The following is an 18,980-nucleotide window of genomic DNA, read 5'->3' on the forward strand; positions in this document are numbered from 1 at the left end:
TCTCCCCCTTCCCATCCCCCTCTCACTCCCCCTACCCCGCTCTGCTCCCCCTCCCAAATCTCTCCCATTTCCTCCTCCCCCTCTCCCCTCCCTCCCCTCTTCTCACCCTCCCCTCTCCCCCTCCGCCCACCTGTGTGTTTGGGGGGTGGTTAGTGTGAGTGTGATGCCGCAGCTTCCCCCCCCCCCCCCCGCAAACGCGCGTTGGGGAAACAGACCCAATGGGTCTGCACTTGGTCTAGTAGTATAATAATAGTCTGTTGTAGTTCAGAGCTTATTTGTTGTCATGTTTAATAGCCTGACGGATGTAGGGAAGAAGCTGTTCCTGAACCTGGCCGTTACAGTTATCAAGCTCCTGTACCTTCTTCCCGATAGCAATGGTGAAATGAGTGTCTAGCCAGGATGATGTGGGTCTTTGATGTTGGCTTTTTGAGGCAGCGACTTAGATAGATCCCTTCGATGGTGGGGAGGTCAGATGGTGAGGGACCAGGCAGTGTTCACAACTTTTTGCCGTCTTTTCCGCTCCTGGACGTTCAAGTTGCCAAACCAGGCCACGATGCAACCAGTCAGTAGGCTCTTTAGTGTGCACCTATAGAAGTTTAAGAGAATTCTCTTTGACATACCGAATCTCTGTAGTCTTCTCAGGAAGTAGAGGCGCTGATGTGCCTTCTTTATAACTGCATCAGTGTGCTGGGTCCAGGAAAGATCTTCGGAAATATGCACGCCCAAGAATTTGAAGTATTTGACCCTCTCCACGATCGACCCATTGATATAAACAGGATAGCGGATCCTCATTCTTCCCCTTCCAAAGTCCACAATCAGTTCCTTGGTTTTACTGATGTTGTTGTGCTGGCACCATTTGGTCAATCGGTCGATCTCACTTCTATACTCTGACTCATCACCATCTGTAATTCGTCCAACAACAGTGGTGTCGTGGGCGAACTTGAAGATGGAGTTCGCACTATGTCCGGCTACACAGTCATGGGTATAGAGTAGTAAAGCAGGGGGCTGAACACGCAGCCTTGAGGTGCTCCCGTACTGATTGTTACTGAGGATGAGGTATTTCTACCAATTCGAACAGACTGGTCTGTTTTCTTTGGTGAGGCCATGTTTTGAGAATTGTGTTCAGTTTTACTCACACTGAAAGACCTAGACTAGGAAAGACTAGACCAGATGCGGACCCGTTGGGCCCGTCCCCCAAGGCAATGTTCCAGCGCTGACCCATAGCCCCCAACTGTGCAGGCGCGGCTCACGGGTTCCCGTTGTGACAACAGAAATCCCCGTTACAACGCGAACCTCCATCTTCTTTCCCCTCTCCTCCTTCCTTCCCCCACTCCCTCCCTCTCCTTTCCCCTACCGTCACTCCCTCCCTCCATAACCCTTCTCCCCTCCCTGCCCCCCTCTATCTCCCTGCTACCCCACTCCTCACCTCTCACCTATCCCACCCACACTCTCCCTCCTCACCTCCCCCACTGCCCAGTTGCCATGGCAGTGCGCATGTGCAGGGCGGCACATGCGCACAACCACGGCCGATGATGTGCGCATGTGCAGGGGGAGGATGTGCAGGCCGTGGCAGTGCGCATGTGTAAGGCGGCCTGCCGTGCCGAGCGGAGACCCGAGAGCGGAGACCCGACTCTGCGTAATTTCTTGTGGTCTTAGGAAGAGCTTTTGTCAAACCAAGCTGTGATGCATTCCAATAATCTGCTTTCTACAGTGTTTTTGTAGAAGTTGGTAAGAGTTGTTTGAGACATGCTGAACTGCCTTAGTCATCTTAGGAAGTAGAGGTGTTGGTGTGGTTTCTGGGGTATGGTTGCGATGTGTTTGTCCATGGGGGGAAAAAAAAGTTAATTATATTTACACATCGTAACTTGAAGCTCTCGATCGTCTCCACTTTGGTGCCTTTGCTAATTGGGACCATACTCCATCTTGCTTCATGGAGTTAATAACCAGCAAGGGCTGATAACAGTGGTCCCGGTGTTGAGAATGATTGTGGAGGATGTTTTGTCGCCTATCTTTGCCAGTTGTGGTCTATGGCTCAGGAGGTCAAGTATCCAGTGGCTGAGGGGCTGGGGTGCTGACTCCTAGGTTCGGGAGTTCAGAGATTAGTTTGTTTAGGGTTATGGTGTTGTAGGTGGAGTCAGAATCAATGATGTAGGTGTTCTTGTCATCCAGGTGTTCCAGGGATGAGAGTAGGGCTAGGGGGGGTGGCACCTGCTGTGGACGTGTTGCGATAGTAGGCTGACGAAATGTGTAGGAAGGAACTGCAGATGCTGCTTTAAACCGAAAATAGACACAAAAAGCTGGAGTAACTCAGGCAGCATCTCTGGAGAGAGGAATGGGTGATGTTTCGGGTTGAGACCCTTCTTCAGACTGGTTAGGGATTAGGGAAAAGTGAGATATAGACGATGATGTAGAGAGATAAAGAACAATGAATGAGAGATATGCAAAAAAGTAACGATGATAGAGGAAATAGGCCATTTTATACATTTTGGGTTCACCATGTAGAAATTACAGCAGCGTTTATACATAGTCCCCCCATTTCAGGGCACCATAATGTTTGGGACACAGCAATGTCAATGTAAATGAAAGTAGTCATGTTTAGTGTTTTGCTGCATGTCCTTTGCATGCAATGACTGCTTGAGGTCTGCGATTCATGGACATCACCAATTGCTGGGTGTCTTATCTGGTGATGCTGTGCCAGGCCTGTATTTCAGCCATATTTAGCTTATGCATGTTTTTCGTGGCTAATCCACTTCAATTTTCTCATCAGCATATAAAAGGCATGCTCAATTGGGTTCAGATCACGTGATTGACTTGGCCACTCAAGAATTTACCATTTTTTAGCTTTGAAAAACACCTTTGTTGCTTTAGCAGTATGTTTGGGATCATTGTCTTGCTGTAGAATGAACCGCCGGCCAATGAGTTTTGAGGCATTTGTTTGAACGAGCTGATAGGAAGTGTCTATACACTTCAGAATTCATTATGCTACTACCATCAGCAGTTGTGTCATCAATGAAGATATGTAAGCCAGTACCTTCAGCAACCGTACATGCCCAGGCCATAACACCCCCACTACCGTGTTTCACAGATGAGGTGGTATACTTTGGATCGTGGGCGGTTCCTTCTCTCCTCCATACTTTGCTCTTGCCATCACTCTGATATGTCAATCTTCGTCTCATCTTCCACAAGACCTTTTTTCCTGAACTGTGGTTGCTTTTTTAAGTATCTCTTGGCTAGCTGTAACCTGGCCATCCTATTTTTGCGGCTAGCCAGTGGTTTACATCTTGCAGTGTAGCCTCTGTATTTCTGTTCATGAAGTCTTCTGCGGACAGTGCTCATTGACAATTCCACACCTGACACCTGAAGAGTGTTTCTGATCTGTCGGACAGGTGTTTGGGGATTTTTCTTCATTATAGAGAGAATTCTTCTGTCATCAGCTGTGGAGGTCTTCCTTGGCCTGTCAGTCCTTTTGTGAATAAGCTCACCAGTGTTCTCTTTCTTCTTAATGATGTTCCAAACAGTTGATTTTGGTAAGCCTAAGGTTTGGCTGACGTCTCTAACAGTTTTATTCTTGTTTATCAGTCTCATAATGGTTTCTTTGACCTTCACAACTTTGGTCCTCATGTTGATAAACGGCAATAAAAGTTTCCAAAGATGATGGAAAGACTGGAGGAGAGACTAGGTGCTGAGAGCTCTCTTATACCTGCATTAAGGAGGCAATTAAACACACCTGAGCAATTATAAATGCCTGTGAAGCCATGTGTCCCAAACACCCTGAAATGGGGGGGACTATGTATAAACACCGCTGTAATTTCTACATGGTGAAACCAATATGTATAAAAATACCCTTTAATAAAATCTGACAATGTGCACTTTAACCACATGTGATTTTTTTTTCTATTACAAATCTGAAATTGAGGAGTGCAGAGGCAAATAAATAAATGATGGGTCTTTGTACCAAACATTACGGAGGTGACTGTTTATTGGACATAGGTCGGGAGCGATTGGACCGGGGACATAGGATGGAGCCGAGGTATGTGGAAATCATTTCCATGGGATAGGAGCAGGCAGAAACAATTGGTCTGCCAAAGCAGTTGTGTTTATGGATTTTGGGGAGAAGTTAAAACCCGACTGTGCGTGGCTGGGAAACGATAAGGTTGGAGGCTGTGGAAGGCAGACAGCCAGAAGTGATGAAATCAGAAATGGTGTGTGAGATTAAGGCCTGGTGCTCGTCTGTGGGATCATGGTGCAAAGATAAGTAGCAGAAGGCGCCTGAGAGTTGTCGATAGCAGGCAAACTGCCATGGATTAAGGCTGTCTGAGAGGCTGGATCTAATGTGCACCCAAGTCTAGATTACCCCAGCATCCTGGTGCCAAAGTAAAGCAAGATAGCATGCCTTATTGACAATCATCAGAAACTCTGACATCCACCATCACAAAGTGCTTTGAGAGCCTGGTCATGGTGCACATTAACACTAACCTCCTCGACAGTTTATCAGCCCAGGTCTGGATAGAGTTCAAGCTTTTCTGCATACAGGCATTATTACCAAAGAAACTGAATTATTTTTCAGGCAACAGTTCCACTTCTGAGGAAGGTCAAAATGAAGCAGCTGACGATTGTTTCCTAGAAAGCTGCGCTGAAATGTATGTGCAAATTCATGGAAATGCACTTGAACCACATTAGGGGCTTTAATGATTGGCTTATAATTATCACAACCATTCTTCGTAATAGGTATGTGCTTTTGTTAGACTTATAGATCATGTTTGGGTTTAAAAGATTTGCGACAACATTCTTTTTGGATGCAGGCACTTAATGTAGCCATGCAGCAATCAAAATATTCTAATGTGATGCCATACTTCCATCAAAATTAATGTTGCCAGTTCCCAAAATTAATGCTCTTTTACTTGGAGCAAAACTGAAAATGCTAGAAACTCTCACCAAGTAAGGCAGGCAGCATCTATGCAGAGAGAAACGGAAAACTGGTCTGGGTATTTCCTGTGTAGTTCACCAAAATGTGGGTTTCATTTTTTTGTGTGTTATGCAGGTGAATAAGCCATTAATGTGCATGTCTCACTTTAAGTATCTAACAATTGAAATAGGGTTATAAGGTTGAAAAAAATAAATTGATTCCTGGGATATATTTTTCAGAAAAACATACCATTCTAACAGGTTTCTATAAAGGTCAAGGTGTGTACAAACTTCATCTTGCAATCTTTTGCGCCAGTGCTGGTATATCAGCAGATAGGGCGGCCTGCAGCATACGATCGAGATTGGATCAGCTTCCGCATGACTTTGGTTTGAAGGCTCTACCTGAAGAGTCCTTTGCACCATTAAGTGTACTCCTCCTCCCACCATCCACCGCATTTTTCTGCAATTCTTCCTAACCCCACTGTTCCAAGCAATGAAGAGTACATAGCAGCTCCTTATTAAAATGCAGCCACATATGAAAAATGTTCAGCTTGTATTTTAAGTCTTTTTATGAGAGAAAACCATCAAAACCATTTCTTAAATCAGGAATTTGCAATTTATTTCCTTGGTCCAGATTTAGAGTTAGTGCTGCAGATAGCACTAATTTAAAGGACAAAAATGCATGTTCAATTTTTTAATCAAAATCTCTTAATCAGTACCCTGCACCCAGCTAGGCGAGAAGAGTGTGGGAAGAAACCGGAGCACGAAGCACCACTTATCCATGTTCTGCAGGTATGCTGCCTGAGCCTCTGAGTTACTCCAGCACTTTGTGTCTTTTTTTGTAAACCAGCATCTGCTGTTCCTTGTACATTACTAGAATGTTGCCTGTGTTTCAACAACTAAGTTACAGAGATAGGTTGAATAAGTTAGGTCTTTATTCTCTGGAGCGCAGAAGGTTAAGGGGGGACTTGATAGAGGTCTTTAAAATGATGAGAGGGATAGACAGAGTTGATGTGATCAAGCTTTTCCCTTTGAGAATAGGGAAGATTCAAACAAGAGGACACGACTTCAGAATTAAGGGACAGAAGTTTAGGGGTAACATGAGGGGGAACTTCTTTACTCAGAGAGTGGTAGCGGTGTGGAATGAGCTTCCAGTGGAAGTGGTGGCGGCAGGTTCGTTGGTATCATTTAAAAATAAATTGGATAGGCATATGGATGAGAAGGGAATGGAGGGTTATGGTATGAGTGCAGGCAGGTGGGACTAAGGGAAAAAAGTTGTTCGGCACGGACTTGTAGGGCCGAGATGGCCTGTTTCCGTGCTGTAATTGTTATATGGTTATATGGTTATTACTAATTTGCTATTTATCTCAACGATTTGGATGAGGAGGTTGAAGGCATGATTAGTAAGTTTGCAGATGACACTAAAGTGGGTGGTATCGTAAATAGCAAAGATGGTGATCAAAAATTGCAGCAGGATCTTGATCATTTGGGCAAGTGGGCCGAATAATGATTTATGGAGCTTAATGGAGATGAGGTATGCGTTTTTAGAAGTCAAAACAGGACATGGCCGTTACAATGAATGGCAGAGCTCTGGGGAGTGTTCTAGTGAAGATGGGCCTCGGAGTGCACATACATAGTTTCTTGAAAGTGGCGTCACAGGTAGATAGGGTTGTCAAGAAAACTTTTGATACATTGGCCTCAGTCAGGTTATTGAGTATAACAGTTGGGATGTTATGTTACATTTGTATAAGACAATTGAACGGCTCGGAGGCGCAGGGGTAGAGTTGCTGCCTCGCACCACCAGAGACCCAGGTTTGATCCTGTTTACGTGTGCTGTCTGTACGGAATTTGGACATATTTGCCATGATCTGCATGGGTTTTCTCTGTGTGCTCCAGTTTCTTCCCACACTCCAAACACATGTAGGTTTATACGTTAATTGACTGTGGTGAATTTGTAAATTGTCCCTAGTGTGTGTAGGATAATGTTAGTGTGTTGGGATCGCTGGTCGGTGTGGACTCAGTGAGCGCTTGCAGGGCTCTCACTTAACCTTTTTTCTCTGTTTCCAGCCGGGCAACCTAGGCATCTTTTTAGGTTGCCAAATGACAGTTTAGGTGGTCATTTAAGACGGCTTGCATGACGCGTGCGATAATGTGCTCGGACGAAGTGCGTAGTTACCAGTCGGAATTATGCTCAATGAAGCATTCACATATTATTTCTGTTTCAAATAAAGTCACAAGCTAAACATATTCACCAATCAAGACATGATGTATATACCACAATGACATGCAGCAAAATTATAATACAGTATATACAGTATCTCAACTCTTTTTACACGTTGCAATTCCAAACAAAAATGTGGTTGGATTATTCAGCGTATGATCAACCTCGGTGAGCGCAGGCTTGAGCAGGCTTGATGATCGCTTTGCACTACACCTCCACTCAGTTCGCAATAACCAACCTGATCTCCCGGTGGCTCAGCACTTCAACTCCCCCTCCCATTCTGAATCGGACCTTTCTGTCCTAGGCCTCCTCCAGGGCCAGAGTGAGGCCCACCGCAAATTGGAGGAACAGCACCTCATATTTCGCTTGGGTAGTTTACACCCCAGTGGTATGAACATTGGCTTCTCCAATTTCAGGTAGTCCTTGCTTTCTCCCTCCTTCCCCTCCCATTCCCAGCTCTCCCACAGCCTACTGTCTCCGCCTCTTCCTTTCTTTTTCCCGCCCCCCCTCCCGACATCAGTCTGAAGAAGGGTCTCGACCCGAAACGTCGCCTATTCCTTCGCTCCATAGATGTTGCCTCACCCGCTGATTTTCTCCAGCTTTTTTGTCTACCAATGGCATCCCACCACTGGCCACATCTTCCCATCTCCTCCTCTGTCAGCTTTCCGCAGAGACCGCTCCCTCCGTAACTCCCTGGTCAATTCGTCCCTTCCCACCCAAAGCACCCCCTCTCCTGGCACATTCACTTGCAACTGCAGGAAATACTACACTTGTCGCTTTACCTCCCACCTTGACTCCATTCAAGGACCAAATCAGTCTTTCCAGGTGCGGCAGAGGTTCACCTGCACCTCCTCCAACCTCATCGATTGCATCCGCTGCTCTAGGTGTCAGCTGCTTTACATCAGTGAGACCAAGCGTAGGCTTGGCGATTGCTTTGCTCAACACCTCCGTTCGGTTCGCAATAACCAACCTGATCTCCCGGTAGCTCAGCACTTCAACTCCCCCTCCCATTCCGAATCCGACCTTTGTGCCCCGGGCCTCCTCCATGGCCAGAGTGAGGCCCACCGTAAATTGGAGGCGCAGCACCTCATATTTCGCGTGGGCAGTTTACACCCCTGCAGTATGAACATTGACCTCCAATTTCAGGTAGTCCCTGCTTTCTCCTCCGCTTCCCAGGTCTCCCTCAGCCCACTGTCTCCGCCTCTTCCTTTCTTCTTCCCGGCCCCACCCCCACCCTCACATCAGTCTGAAGAAGTGTCTCGCCCCGAAACGTCCCCTATTTCCATCGCTCCATAGATGCTGCCTCACCCGCTGAGTTTCTCCAGCATTTTTGTCTACCCATTCACACAAGTTCTGTTATCCCACTTTCCTCACCCACTTCCTTCAATTTTACAGAGACAAGTTAACCTACAAAGCCAATGCATCTTTGGGATGTGGGAGGAAACCCATACGCTTGCAGGGAGAATGTGCAAATTCAACACAGACAGTGCCCGAGGCTGGATTGAACACAGATCTCTGGCGTGTGAGGCAGCAAGTCCACCGGCTGTGCCACAATATTTTGTTTTCCAACACACAAAATATTATACGTTGATAACTTTGGTTACTAAAAAAAAAAGAAACTATCCATTTTCTGTCTTAAATCTCCAAGTGACGCTATGTCCCCCTTTACAACTACTGTATGTTTTAATTCAGTTCAAGAGTATGGGGCAGTACATTGGCCATAAAGTTGCTGCCTAAAAGTGCCAGAGACCCGGAATTGATCCTGAATATGGGTGCTGTCTGTATGGAGTTTGCTCCTTTTCCCTTTGATCGCATGGGTTTTCTCCGGGTGCTCTTGTTTCCTTCCACATTCCAAAGGTGTGCAGGAACCTTTTTCAGACCCAACCCAAAACGTAATATTTTCCTTTTGTCCAGATATTCTGGACAACTGCCACATTGGACACATTGACGACTGCTTTGGGGCCACCTCCTGCACCTACACACAACTGACTGACTTCATCCACTTCACCACCAACTTCCATCCGGCACTCCAATACACCTGGACGATTTCCGACACTTCCCTACCATTCCTTGACCTCACCATCTCCATCGCAGGGGACAGACTCCTGACCGACATACATTACAAACCCACTGACTCACATGGCTATCTGGACTACACGTCTTCCCACCCTGCCCCCTGTAAAGACTCCATCCCCTACTCCCAATTCCTCCGCCGACGCCGCATCTGTTCCCAGGATGAGACATTCCACACCAGGGCATCGGAAATGTCCTCGTTCTTCAGGGAACGGGGATTCCCCTCCGCCACCATAGATGAGGCTCACACCAGGGTCTCATCCATACCCCGCAACACTGCTCTCTCTCCCCATCCCCGCACTCGCAACAAGGGCAGAGTCCCTCTGGTCCTCACCTTTCACCCCACTAGCCGCCAAATACAACACATAATCCTCCGCCATTTCCGCCACCTCCAACGTGACCCCACCACTCGCCACATCTTCCCATCCCCCCCCATGTCGGCCTTCCGCAAAGACCGCTCCCTCCGCAACTCCCTCGTCAATTCTTCCCTTCCCTCCCGCACCACCCCCTCCCCGGGCACTTTCCGTTGCAACCGCAAGAAATGCAACACCTGTCCCATCACCTCCCCCCTCGACTCCATTCAAGGACCCAAGCAGTCGTTCCAGGTGCGACAAAGGTTCACCTGTATCTCCTCCAACCTCATCTACTGCATCCGCTGCTCTAGATGTCAGCTGATTTACATCGGGGAGACCAAGCGTAGGTTGGGCGATCGTTTCGCCGAACACCTCCGCTCAGTCCGCAATAACCTACCTGAACTCCCGGTGGCTCAGCACTTCAACTCCCCTTCCCATTCCCAATCCGACCTCTCTGTCCTGGGTCTCCTCCATTGCCAGAGTGAGCAACAGCGGAAATTGGAGGAACAGCACCTCATATTCCGTCTGGGGACCTTGCGTCCATATGGCATTAACATTGAATTCTCCCAATTTTGCTAGCCCTTGCTGTCTCCTCCCCTTCCTTAACCCTCTAGCTTTCTCCTCCCACCCTCCCATCCGCCCGCCCTCGGGCTCCTCCCCCTCCTCCCCTTTTCCTTCTTTCTTCTCCCCCCCCCACCTCCCATCAGTCTGAAGAAGGGTTTCGGCCCGAAACGTCGCCTATTTCCTTCGCTCCATAGATGCTGCTGCACCCGCTGAGTTTCCCCAGCAATTTTGTGTACCTTCGATATTCCAGCATCTGCAGTTACCTTTTGAACATTCTGTCTGACCTGTTGAGTTACTCCAGCTTTTTGAGTAAATATACACAGATTTTTCTTGTTGTGCTGCTGCAAGTAAGGATTTCATTGTTCTAACTGCGACGTGAGAGAATAAAACACTCTTGACGCATCGTTAATGTGTGGGATAGAACTAGTGTATGGGTGGTTGGCGTGGACTCAGTAAATAAACAGATAAAGTGCAATAATAGGCTGTTATTTTTCAGAGTTTGGAGTTTGGTGGTGGAGGGTCCGCTCCAGTTTAAATCCATTTGAAATATTTTTGGAGGACCAGGAAACCAAGAAGCAAGAGTTACTCCAGCTCCAGGGAGTGATTTTGGGTTGGTTTTCAGCAGTCGCGGCGAGGTGGAGACCGGACTGCAATGGCGGCCAGATCTCCCACAGTGCAAAGGGAGGGAGAAAGTGCCTGGCGCCGACCAGTTGCCGTGGCAGTGCGCATGTGCAGGGCAGCCGGCCATGGCAGCGGATGAGAAACGAACGGAGAACCGGCGATATGGATGGCGGGTGGAGACGGAGAGTGACAGAGAGAGAGAGATAGAGACGGGGGCCCGCTCAGAGTTGAACGATAGGTCCCGGTTGCTTACCAAGCCAGGCAAATGGCACGGCTTTTAGGTTGCCCGGCGGGACTTTAGGTCGCCATTGGCACCCGGGCTTGGAATATTATGTTCAGTTCTGGTAATACCACTACAACAAAGATGCAAATAATGCAATAGAGTGCAGAGAATATATATGAGGATGTTGTCAGGACTTGAGGCCCTGAACTATTGGGAGTGGTTGGACATGTTAGGATGTTATTCATGGAGTGCAAGGGACTGAAGGATGATCTTGCAGAAGTGTATAAGATCTTGAGGGGAATACACTGAGTGAATGTACTCTTTTACCAAGAGTAGTGGAATCAAGAACCTGAGAATATAGGTTTAAATTGGGGGGGGAAAGATTTAATAAGAAACTGAGGGGTAGCTTTTTCACACAAAGAGTGGTGGGTATGTGGAACGAGCTGCTGGAGGTGGTAGTTGAGGCAGCTACATTTTTACATCCACAGTGTCCTCCATAATATTTGTGACAAAGACCCATCATTTATTTATTTGCCTCTGTACTCCATGATTTGAGATTTGTAATAGAAAAAATCCCATGTGGTTAAAGTGCACATTGTCAGATTTTATACATTTTGCCATTTTTATACATTTTGGTTTCACCATCTAGCATTTACAGCTGTGTTTAAACTTAGTCCCGCCATTTCAGGGCACCATAATGTTTGGGACACGTGGCTTCACAGATATTTGTATTTGCTCAGGTGTGTTTATTTGCCTCCTTAATGCAGGTATAAGATAGCTCTCAGCACCTAGTCTCTTCTTCAGTCTATCCATCACCTTTGGAAACTTTTATTGTTGTTTATCAACATCAGGACTAAAGTTGTGCCAATGAAAGTCAAAGAAGCCATTATGATTGCGTACAGTTTTGGTCTCCAAATCTGAGGAAAGACATTCTTGCCATAGAGGGGGACAGAGAAGGTTCACCAGACTGATTCCTGGGATGTCAGGACTTTCACATGAAGAAAGACTATCCAGTACTCGGCTTGTACTCGCTAGAATTTAGGAGTTTAAGGGGGGACCTTATTGAAACGTACAAAATTCTTAAGGGGTTGGACAGGCTAGATGCAGGAAGATTGTTCCCGATGTTGGGGAAGTCCAGGACAAGGGGTCACAGTTTGAGGATAGAGGGGAAATCATTTAGGACCGAGATGAGAAAAACATTTTTCGCACAGAGAGTGGTGAATCTCTGGAACTCTCTGCCACAGAAGGTAGTTGAGGCCAGTTCATTGGCTATATTTAAGAGGGAGTTAGATGTGGCCCTTGTGGCTAAAGGGATCAGGGGGTATGGAGAGAAGGCAGGTACAGGATACTGAGTTGGATGATCAGCCATGATCATATTGAATGGCGGTGCAGGCTCGAAAGGCCGAATGGCCTACTCCTGCACTTATTTTCTATGTTTCTATGAGACTGAGAAACCACATGGTTTTTTTCTATGACAAATCTCAAATTGTGGAGTACAGAGCCAAATAAATAAATGATGGGTCGTTGTCCCAAACATTATGGAGAGCACTATCTGAACAACATTTAAAAGTCATTTGGACAGGTAAATGGATAGGAAAGGTTTCGAGAACTATGCGACCAGGTAGGAATTGTGTAGATGGGGCATCTTGGTCGGCATGGTCAATTTTTGGCTGAAGGACCTTTTAAACTCATTTTTTTGCATACAAATGGCACAAGCCTATTTGTCAGAAATTTGAATGTACACATAAATTAAATCAAGCAACATTACATAGAAAGTAGATGCATGAGGAGGTAATTCGACCCTTCGAGCCAGCACAGCCATTCATTGTGATCACATCTGATCATCCACAATCAGTAACCTGTGCCTGCCTTCTCCCCATACCCCTTGATTCCCCTAGCCCCAAGAGCTCTATCTAACTCTCTTTTAAAATCATCCAGTGAATTGGCCTCCACTGCCTTCTGTTGCAGAGAATTTCACAAATTTTCACAAATTTCTCTGGGTAAAAAAGTTTTTTTCTCATCTCAGTTTTAAATGGCCTCTCCTTTATTCTTAGACTGTAGCCTCTGCTTCTGGTCTCCCCCAACATTGGGAAACAATTTCCTACATTTAGCTTGTCCAGTCCTTTTATAATTTTATATGTTTCTATAAGATTCACTCTTATCCTAAATTCCAGTGAATACATGCCCAGACTTTGTCCAATGTCCAATCTTTCCTCATATTGTCAAAGTTCATTTCTTAAAAAGCAGATAGCAACAAACGTTAAAGGTAGACCATGGCAATCTTTAATTGATTCGTCAGACGGGAGTGGCGAGATTACAATGAGTACAAACGTTGCTCAGTGCTTCTCAGCCTCCCAATCACAGAACAAAGAAGAGTTAGCACAATTATACATTTTCCTTATCAGTAAAATACTCCTACCAAGTCTGTATATGCAGGGATCTTACTTAACTTTTTTTCTCGGTTACCAGCGGGGCAACCGAGGCAGCTTTTTAGGTTGCCAAATGACAGTTTAGGTGGTCAGTTAAGACGGCTTGCATGACACGTGCGATAATGTGCTCGGACGAAGTGCGTAGTTACCAGTTGGAATTATGCTCAATGATGCATTCACATATTATTTCTGTTTCAAATAAAGTCACAAACTAAACATATTCACCAATCAAGACATGATATATGCCACAATGACATGCAGCAAAATTACAATACAGTATCTCGTCTCTTTTTACACGGTGCAATGAATGCAATTCCTATTATTTCTTTCCACTTCCAAACAAAAATTTGGTTGGATTATTCAACTATGATCAGCCTCGGTGAGACCAAGTGCAGGCTTGGCGATCACTTCGCACAACACCACTCAGTTTGCAATAACCAACCTGATCTCCCGGCGGCTCAGCACTTCAACTCACCCTCCCATTCTGAATCTGACCTTTCTGTCCTGGGCGTCCTCCATGGCCAGAGTGAGACCCACCGCAAATTGGAGGAACAGCACCTCATATTTTGCTTTGGTGGTTTACACCCCAGCGGTATGAACATTGGCTTCTCCAATTTCAGGTAGTCCCTGCTTTCTCCTCCGCTTCCCAGCTCTCCCTCAGATCACTGTCTCCGCTTCTTCCTTTCTCCTTCCCGCCCCCCCCCCCCCCCCACCCTCACATCAGCCTGAAGAAGGCTCTCGACCCGAAACGTTGCCTATTTCTTTCGCTCCATAGATGCTGCCTCACTCGCTGAGTTTCTCCAGCATTTTTGTCTACCCATTCACACAAGTTCTGTTAACCCACTTTCCTCACCCACTCCCGACACATTAGGGGCAATTTTACAGAGAGAAGTTAAGCTACAAAGCCAATGCGTCTTTGGGATTTGGGAGGAAACCCACATGCTTGCAGGGAGAATGTGGAAATTCAACAGACTGTGCCCGAGGACAGGATCGAACGCAGATCTCTGGCATGTGAGGCAGCAAGTTCACCAGCTGTGCCACTATTTTATTTTCCAACACACAAAAAATTATACGTTGATAACTTCGGTTACTAAAAAAAAAGAAACTATCCATTTTCAGTCTTAAATCTCGAAGTGATTCAGTCGTTGGTGCGGATATGATGGACTTTTTAAAAAGGAGTGGAATCTGCTATGGATGTTTAAAGAAGGGGCACATGATAAAAGTGTAAGTTCCCAATAATTTGTGACAAATGTTAGCAGAATCATCCTGATGTGCTTCATACTATAAAGAAAGAGCCAGATCTTACTGAGCAGAAAAAGGAGTCAACGGCTATTAATGCTATCACCTCGCTTCAAGTAACTGCTCATATTGGGGCCGGGGAGGAAGCATGCATTTTCTCTATTTTACCAGTGCAAGTGAGAAATAGGGAAACTAATGTAGTGTTGCAATCATATGCATTTCTGGATCACGGAAGTTCAGCTACTTTTTGTACAGAGAATTTGATGAGAAGGCTGGACATTACTGGGGAGAAAGTTAAAATTCAAATGCGTACCATGAATAAAGAGAAAGAGTACCCTAGTTATTGTATTACAAATATGGAGATATCCAGTTTGGATGAAGATAATTTTATTCCAATTTCTGAAGTTTTTACACATGAAACAATGCCTGTTGGTCTTCAAAATGTACCCAGATGTGAAGACTTACAGCAATGGCCTTACCTGAAGGATGTCAAAATATCAAAGATAAATTCTGATATTGACTTACTTATTGGAACGAATGCTCTGAGAGCATTAGAACCTGTATAGATTATTAGGAGCCAAGGGGATGGACCGTATGCTGTGAAGACCCTACTAGGATGGGTTATCTATGGCTCCTTGTGTAAGAATAAGGGAAGCACCAGCAAAATGAATTGCCGTGCTGTTGCTGTTAACCAAATATCTACAGGTAAATTGGAAAAGCTGTTAATGAAGCAATATAATCATGACTTCAATGAAAGTACCAGCCATGAATCTGAAGAAATGTCTAGAGAAGAATTAAAATTCTTAGATATTATGAACCATTCAGTTAAGATGAAAAATGGACATTATTGTTTGGATTTACCTTTCAAGCAAGAAAGTGTTAAGTGTAATAATCGTCATATGGCTGAACAGCGTATTCAGAATTTGAAACGTAAGTTTGTTAAGAACACGAAATTTCAAGAGGATTATACATCCTTCTTACAGAATATGATTAATAATGATTATGCCGAAAAGATACCAATGAATCAATTATATCGAGATGATGGAGAGCTCTGGTATATTCCGCACCATGGGGTGTATCACTCGAAGAAAGGAACATTGAGGGTGGTCTTTGACTGCGCTGCAGTCTTTAAAGGGACATCGCTTAACAGTGAACTACTGCAAGGTCCAGACCTTACCAACTCACTCATTGGAGTTCTCATCAAATTTAGGCAAGAACCGATTGCTTTGATGGCTGATATCAGATCAATGTTTGATCAAGTGAAAGTCTCTGGTAAACATATTGATTATCTGCGATTCTTATGGTGGCCTGAAGGGGATGTGCAGCAAGATCTTGTTGATTACCGAATGAAAGTACATCTCTTCGGAGCAGTGTCATCTCCAAGTTGTGCGAATTTCGCTTTAAGGAAAACCGCAGAGGATAATAAAGATTATTTAAAAGAAGAGGTAATTTACAATTGATAAATAATTTTTATGTGGACGATTGCATAAAATCTATATTGGGTCCAAATCAAGCTCATCCAATATCAAGTTATTACTTATCTCTGGAGCGTCAGCTATTTTTTTCAATCTTGGCTTCTTTATGGCCTTGAATGAAGCACATGTTATTACTGCAGGATTCCATCTTAATTTCTTTATTGAAAAGACAACCTGTCCTCCATATTGTGTTCCATATAATTTACAAAGTCATTCAGACTTGGCACCGAGCAATTCTTTTGTTTTACTAGACCATGCTTTTGTAGAAGAATGACTCAATTTTAGATTTGACTATTAGATTTGACTATTAGCTCTTTCGATATGACAGACCATCCCGGGGATTAACCTGGTGAACCTGCGGTCAATAACGCTGCACTGAATAACAAGGATGGCCTTCCTCATATTAGGAGCTGGCTTGTTTACAGTTCTAATTTAAATAAATAATAAATAATTCAAATAAAATAACTCGATGGAAAGTTCTATGTTCTGTATTGCAGTGATTCCCAGTCTTGATACCTGTGTACCCCTTCATAATTTTTCGTAAACATCTTGTACCCTCGTTAAAAACAATCGTATTTCATTGTAAAAGTCGACAATTGCATATTTTTAATTTACACACACACTTCCACTCACAGTCAAATCATAGATTTGCATGCACTCACTCACACGCACTCACTCATACTCACACCCACTCACACTCACTTCCTCGCCTGTCTGGACTCTACTAAGGATCACAACTTGGCCGCCTTCTGACTGGTCCCTCCACCAACACTCCTTAACTCGACCGCGACCCTCACCGCCTTCCTGGCCAAACCCAGGCCTGGACCACCGAAACTGCCGCGGCTTGTTGACTCTCACCACCTCCCTGGGGCCACCGCCGCTGTTGCCGACCTTCACTGTCTCACTGGGGCACCGACCTGTATCTCTACTCCAGCACCCCACGGGCCTCCATCAGCGACTTCGCCGACCCTCGCCTGTTCACCGGCCACCAGCGGGCCAGAGCTGTCACCTCATCAGAGTTCCAGGCTCAGCACCAGGCCAACAACCTCCACGATGCAGACAGTACGTGGTCTGACTCTGCTGGGTCCCATTGCTTCCCCCCCCCCCCCCCTACACAGGGCTCGAAATTAGCGGTTGCCCGGGTGCCAATAACCACCCAAAGTGCCGCCGGGCAACCTAAATGCCGAGTCATTTTGCCCGGCTTGGCACTGCAGATACTGGTTTATACCGAAGATAGACACAAAAAACTGGAGTAACTCAGCGGGTCAGGCAGCATCTCTGGAGAAAAGGAACGTGACGCTTTGTGTTGGCGGCGGCTATATTGCGGAGCAAAGATACGGGGTGTGGGGTGACGAAGGGTCGGAGCAATTGATGGGCCCCGTGCAGCGGCCGTGGCAGCAGCGGCCGCGATAGCGGCTCCATTGCCTCCTCCTGCAGCACCCCGCCCGCCCTGATAGCGGCCGCTGCTTGCAAATCTGCTAACGGCGATAACAAACAAAACAAACCTTCTCGCACGCCGAGGCCGGGGGTAGGGAGGGGGAGGCCCCTTTCTGCCGTCTGAAGCAGCTGCCCCGCACCTTCTGTTGGCTGGCGGAGGAGGGGAGGCGGTGGCGAGGAGATCCCAACCGCCTCCACTTTGGCAGCGGCACTTGGCGGTGGACAGGGACGGCCAAGGCAGCGGGGCGAAGATACCGCCCCTGTACGATGAGCGCTGACCTTCCTCCTCTCTCTCTCTCCCTCTCTCTCTCTCTCTCTCTCTCTCTCTCTCTCTCTCTCCCCCACTCCCCCTCTCTCCCCATTTAATGAGCAACATTCACAACTATACGTTGGATTTATCCAGGTTTTACTTCTACAGTTGGTCATATACATCACAAATTTGGTCAGGAGATATTTCAGTTGAAATTTTAACGTTAATTCTGAAGTGGGAATGATGGAAACAGCGTTTATTAATCTTTTTTTTTTTAATCTGGTGCATACAAACTGGGTATCTTCATTGCTGTTCACAACACATACATTTAATCTGAATGTCCGGTAATGTGGCGTTTTGACACCTTTAAACATATTACCAAAAGAACATTTGCTGCAGTTATGTCCTTTGGCCATCTCTTGTCAGTTAGTGTAATGTTTAACCTGTCAGATGGCTATAGTCAGTTTTAACAGCCATTATCATGAAATGCCTTTTGAAATGTCCTTGCAACCTGTATATTTTGTTGTGGATAAATTATGTGGGAAGCGAGAGTGTTTCTGTACCAATAGCAATAACGACCCATGCTATGGACAATGAAATTCTTACTTGCTACAGCACAACAGAATATGTGAATATGTAAACATAGTACATAACAGGGGAAGAGAAAGATAAAAAATGTTCAATAAATAATAAATATAGTGCAATAATAATATAGTCTTTTGCAGTTCAGAGCTCAGAGCTTATTCATTGTTGTGTTTATTCGTTGTTGTGTTGTACGTGTACCACCCCACTTTGGGAAACACTGCATTTGCATTGTTGCAAATCAAATACTGTAGTTGGATTTTGTTAAATTCATTTTGAGCACCATTCAATCGATTAATGATATTTTGTCAGATTTGGTATTTCCTTTGACGAGAAACACAAACAATTTTTGTTGGGAAGCAATTCTATTTGGTATGAAGGCCATCCGTGACAAATGACAAGGTTTTAAGTATGATGTAAAATGTATCCCCTTTACCACAAGCAGCAATCAACAGATTTTTTAATAAATGTACTTTTGGCTCTGTTTTATTTGCTATGAATATTTTACCATGAAGTAATAAGTACTGAAAAATAATTTACCATTTTGTTCAATCAAAAATAATGGATGACCTGAAATTCATATAAAACATTCCTGGTACAGTTTCGAT

The 18,980-nt window shown here is 45.3% G+C and overlaps 1 protein-coding gene across 14 annotated transcripts in view; it reads left to right on the forward strand.

The window, feature by feature from the left end:
• Positions 1–18,980, forward strand: part of r3hdm1 (R3H domain containing 1) — a 212,127-nt gene that overhangs the window by 41,797 nt on the left and 151,350 nt on the right. The window lies entirely within an intron of this gene.

The sequence above is a fragment of the Amblyraja radiata genome, chromosome 7 (genome assembly GCF_010909765.2).
Source record: "Amblyraja radiata isolate CabotCenter1 chromosome 7, sAmbRad1.1.pri, whole genome shotgun sequence".
Taxonomy (NCBI): Eukaryota; Metazoa; Chordata; class Chondrichthyes; order Rajiformes; family Rajidae; genus Amblyraja; species Amblyraja radiata.